Source organism: Miniopterus schreibersii, assembly GCF_964146895.1.
Source record: "Miniopterus schreibersii genome assembly, chromosome: 9".
NCBI classification, from domain to species: Eukaryota; Metazoa; Chordata; class Mammalia; order Chiroptera; family Miniopteridae; genus Miniopterus; species Miniopterus schreibersii.
In genome coordinates, this window is record NC_138118.1 from 48,583,505 (window position 1) to 48,589,602 (window position 6,098).

The window sequence follows — 6,098 nt, forward strand, 5'->3', positions numbered from 1 at the left end:
CAGGATCTCTGCTCTTCTGCACATTGGACTGTTCATGACTCTGCTTGAGTGTGCACATGGCATGATAGCTGGATGCCCCAGATGAGTGATAAGAGAGTGAAAGGTGCAAACTGCAATGCTTTATGACCGAGCCTCAACACTTCCGCTCTAGTCCATGGTGACACAAGACCAGACCTGATTCAAAGTCCAAAGGACTAAACAACAGTGTAGATACCAGTAGGTGAAATTGCTAGAAACCATAATGAAGGCTGGTTACTACATTTGGAAAATATAGTCAAACATACTAATCTTTAAATATCACATCTGTAAAACTAGAATAGAAATTTCCATCTCATGGCGATGTCATTATATTAGAGGAGATAACTGTTTTAAGTGCCTGGCACATAGCAGAGACTCAGTACACTTTAATTATTTCCTTTCTGTTTTAATTTTTCTCTATATTGTACATTTCAGAAGCTCTATACCTATTTTACTTTCTTACATTAAATTCTAAGGGACAAAGGTGCATATAAATCCTGGCTAAGGTTGAGATAATAATTTCTTAGGGAAGCAATTCAAGCATGTCACATTTCACAGCCTGAATATTTTCATCTGTTCAATGAGAAGATGTCTGTGCCACTTTTTACATTTTATTATTGTGAGAAATTAATGACGTAATAGATAAAATCTTGCTTTCTAAACTAAAATGTAGTATTCAAATAATAAACAATAAATTACTAAATTAATTGCAGCTTCTGGCTGGCCATCACTCTCTTTCTCTATTGCTGCCTTGGCTTATGCACTTAGATGACGCAAGCTTCCATATAGGAGAAGACTATGCAGGCAAGAAACTGAGGGTCATCTTCAGCTAGCAGCCAACAGGAATATGGGCTCTCATCCCGCAAGGCTCTATGAGTGCTAAATGACACCCACAACCACTGACTGAGCTTGAGGAAGAAATATTTCCCAATTAATTTTATGTGGCTAGCATTACCTTGTATCAAAAGTGGACAAAGACAGTACAAAAAAGAAAGCTACCAACTAATATCCCTAGTGAATAGAGACAAAATCTTTAATATAATATTAGCAAATAAAAATTAGCAACATATTAAACAAAAAACTATATACCATGAGCAAGCAGGTTTTAATTCATGGATGCACGTCTAGTTCAATATTGAAAATCAATCAATGCAATTTACCATATTAGCAGGCAAAAGATGTGAAGAAAATCCCATCATTTATTAATTGATACAGAAAAAGCATTTGACAAAATGCAACACTCATTCATGATTTAAAAAAACCAAACAGCCTCAGAAAAAAACTGAAACAGAACAGGACTTCAACTACAAACACTCTACAGTATTTTAATCAATGATGAAAAACAATACTTTTCCTCTAAGACTGGGAACAAAGAAACGATCTTCATCCTGATTACTTTTATTCAACATAGTGCTGGAAGTCTGGTCAGTGCAACAGGGAAAGAAAAGGAAATATCAGTCATAGAGCTAAGAAAGAAAGAAAACTGTGTCTATTTGCCAATGACACAATTGAAAATGACATCAAGGTCAATAGCCTGGGTGTGATCTTGTGCTACAGTTTTGCAACTTTTACCATTGGGGAAACCAAGTGAAAAGTACATTGTCTTAGCCCTTTTTAAAAGTGGGGACATCAGTGAGTTAAAACTCTTAATTTTATTTTTGCCAGCCACTTCCAAACCTGAGTGGCACAGCAGTATAACAGGCTAGAGGAATGCCAGAGGTCCAGTCTTGTTTCCTGTAAGGCTGATTGGTACTTACTATTTGCACCATTTAGCCTGTTCGACTACACAGACTCCTCTGTGTTCCTGATCCCCCATCCTGAACCTGAGTTTGCCCTTTCAACACTTATAAGACTCAAAAGTATAGGAATATCAATAAACATGGAGTGCAACATTGAGCAGCTCTCTTTGATTTGCTAATTTGGTAGGCCAAATGTGGAAGGGCCAGCCTTTCTTGTTGGAATTTGCTAAAATTGGCACAGGTCCAAATACTCAATTTTTATTATTGCCCTTAAAGTTACAGTCTGAATCAGTCTGTGGTCTATAGCAAGTTATAGTTATACTGAATTTTTTCTTCATATAATCAGAATCAATACCTTCTTACCCAGAAATTGTCAATAATTTGCCTCTCGGAGCTACTTCTCTTTGACACTTAGCAAAGTCAATGTTTCTTGGGTGGGGGTGGGGGTGGGGGAGGGGCACTCCAATTTCAAGAACACATTTTGTGTTTGTTAAAATTCAGTTTGGCCGCAAATAACGGCTGGTTAGACAACTATGAGATTTTTATGTCCCCTGACTAAGAAGCCTGAAGTAGCTATTTAAAGGTAAATTCTTCCATTTTCCCAATTGCGCATCCTGTGCATGTGTCTTTTTTCCTGGTCATATGATAATCCCTGTTCTCTTAGAAACTGTATCCACACCCCAGGCGGAAGGAGGAAGAAAGGCAACAGACTAAAGGCAAACAGGCTGACTTAGTGGGTTCCTTGAAAAAACTTTCCTGGAATTCCTACTGAGTGACTGCTGCTGACATTTCCTGTGCAGAACTGGTTCTCATGTTACATGCACTTTTAAAATAGCCAGGAAAAGTGACTATTTTACATTTGTAACCTGTCTATATGAGAAAGAAAACGGAAAATTTGGTTGTGAATGGCTCCTGTGTAGCTAACCTATAGTTTCTACCTTATTTTTCTTTTTAGGTTAGGAATTCAAAGCTCTATTTATTCTAAAATTATGCTAAATTGTTTACATTTGTAATTGAGAATATATTTCCTAATAAAAGTTTGTCTTTCTATTTCATTTAGAATATTTAAGGCCAGTCTTTCAGTTTCTTAAACCCACAATTTGACATCTGTTTCAAAGTAATGTATGGTTTTTCTGCTCAGTAAATATTTATTAATAGGAGTGATTAACATCTTAATAGGAATTACAAGGCTCTCAGAGTGTTGGGGAGAAAAAGTGTACTGTACCCTTCTAGGTATTTTTGGCTTATCTAATAATTAAATTGACATAAGACAAATTAACAGGAAAAAATCAAATTTAATTTTGTGCACATGGCAGCCTGAGAGAGTCAGAGACCCCACACACATGAGAAGTTCAAAGACAAAAAGGTAAAGTGAGGTATTGATAAGGGAAAGCTCCGTCTAAAGTGGCCCACGGCCCCCTTGGCCCCGCTTCCCCTTCCTGCCCCCGCCGCTTTCCCACGCGCGGAACTAGGGCGGGGAGCCCCGCCCTCCCACCGCCCCTCCCACCGCCGCTGGGCAGGGCGTGGGCGCGGTGTCACCCCTCGGCGGGGCGTGGGCGGGGTGTCACCCCTCGTCCGGGGCGTGGGCGGGGTGTCACCCCTCGGCGGGGCGTGGGCGGGGTGTCACCCCTCGGCGGGGCGTGGGCGGGGTGTCACCCCTCGTCCGGGGCGTGGGCGGGGTGTCACCCCTCGGCGGGGCGTGGGCGGGGTGTCACCCCTCGGCGGGGCGTGGGCGGGGTGTGACTCTTTGCCCGGCTGTGCCCGCGGCTCGAGCGTTGGACGTGGACCCCCTGGGCCGCGGCAGAATGAACCTCCTGAGCCCGCGCCCCGAGTCCCCGGCCCCCGTGGGCGGACGTGGGGTCCGCACAGTGTTTGTGAAAATCCTGAGCTGAGGAAGGAGAGTGGGGCCTGGGGCTTGGAGGGAAAGAGGACAATTCTCATGATGATAAGAGCAGATATTCAGTAATTAGATGTTTGCCCTGCCGGATAGATAGTTCATAAAATGTTATTTCTGGTAATAAATTTTATTATAGACAAGGTCCCCAATTTAAATTCTTTAAAAGAGAAATAAAGCCCTGCGGGGTGTGGCTCAGTGGTTGAGCGTGGACCTGGGATCCAGGCAATCCTGGTGGATTCCCAGTCAGGGCACATGCCCCGGACTCTCTCATCATTGATGTTTCTCTTTCTCTCTCTCCCTCACCTTTCCTCTCTCTGAAATCAATAAAGATATTTGAAAAAATAAAATAAAAAAATAAGAGAAAGAAAAGTTCCTCTTGAGGCGGGAGGGACTCCCTGGCCTTCAGCTCACAGTCGTCCACATGCCCAGCAGCCCACTGTGTGAGGCCTGCTTGAACCCCTTCAAGAACATCATGCCATAGGCTCAGTGTAAGTAAGACTTGCTGAGGTTTAATGGAAAGAACAAAGGAAATGGTAGAAGATCCGTCTTTTGTCCAGGTACCATAAGCTCTATGGGCATCAAATTCTCTACTTCTAAAGCAAAATTATAATATCTACTTCCCAGGAAGTTTGTGACATTTAATTAATGCCTGTAGAAGCCATTTGCACAGCTAATAGTTTAAAATTAACCCAAAACTAAAGAGAAGTTAGTTTTGCCAAATAATTATATACATCACGGACTAACACACACATGCACCATATTAAGATCTATAGACATCATGTTCATGTAAAAATTTTCTTCCCATCTTATTTGAAAATGAAAGAAAGCCCGCTTTACTGGAATTCTCTAAAATAATCATTTTCTGCTTTCTTATGATCATTAACTGAAGACAATTAATTTCAACACGCTTGAACCTTTCAGATTAACTTAATGTGAGTACAATGGTGCACTCTGGAGGGGTTCTGTTTCTCTGTCAAATGTACTGACCAAAGCTCATTCACAATGTCCCCTTTGTGATTTAGATGGACCACCCTTAAAGAAAATAACAGGAATTGTTGAAAAGCAATTCAAATGACATATCACCGAAAAAACTCACAGTTTAGAAAAAAACCACAACTCTGTCATGCTATCTAATGCCAGTCAAAAGAAAAAAAAAAGACTACATTATCAGTTTTGCAAAATGTGTCTTCATTGTCTGTCTTTTATTTTACTCTTGTGAGAACATATGAATCTCATCTTGAGGATACTGGCATTAAAAAGCACACACTGTTAAAATAACATGAAAAGAGATAAAGGAAAATGAAAACAGCTCGGCTAGATTTATGTGGGATATAAAGGTAACAGAAGAAATTTAATCTCCCTCTAAGTAATAAATAGAGATCCTAAAGAGTTTCACTTCCAAATTCAGAAATTTTAAAAAATATTTATTATTATTATTTTTGTGTTAGAATCATATTTCTAATCTGTAGGCCCTAAGTTTCTTCTTGATTTATTAGCACTCTGAATTTGGGGGGTAATTTAATAAAGTGTTGATGAATGAAGAAATTAAGGATATACCACTCCAAAATATGCTGCTTTAGTATATTGGTTATTTCCAGCTGAAGGTACTTTAAAAACAGCAAATACAGGGAGAGGCTTTCTCTGAACTCCCCTCATCTACCTAAAGACTATTCTCCAAAAGGAAATCAGTTATCATAAATTCTTTCCCCAGGAGTTTCATCAACAGGGTAGATTGATTCTTATCACAGGAGAGGAGACTAGAAATTGACGCCACATCCAGACAAACCTTGTAACAAACTATTATACCAACCATCTATTCTTCTAAGAGCCCATTCATCTTTCCTAAAAATCATTTACTTTTTCCTGAGTGACCTGGATCCTCCCTTCACTTCCTCCAGTAAGAAGACATATAATCTTTCAAATATTTCTGCTTTTTTGGGGTATTCACTTTTTTTCCTGTAATAACCCTGTGCATTAATATTAAAATTTAATAAATCTGTTTACCTTTTCTCCTGCTAATCTCTCTGTTGTCAATTTATTTCAAAGCGGCAGCATTGAATCTAGGAGGTTAGAGGGGAGAATTTTCCTTCCTACATACATGTATAAAATAAAAGGATTTTTGCAAATGATCTTGCCTCTCAAAAATGAGTTTTTATTAAATTTGTTCCATTATAATCGAAATAATTATATTGCAGTTTCCCTTCAGTTACTATAAGTAACATATATTGTTGACTTTGTTATGAATTTACATTTACAGAAGTATAATGCTTGTTTGCTGGCCCACTAGACAATTGTAATCTATAGACAGTTTGCACAAACTGACAAGGAGGGACTGAGTTTAAAAAGTCCCCATTTGTCTTACATTGTGACTCTGTTGTTTGCTACCAAAAACATCTAATGGAAATGGTACTACTTTCATTTTACAGCTGTTGTTACGAGGCTGC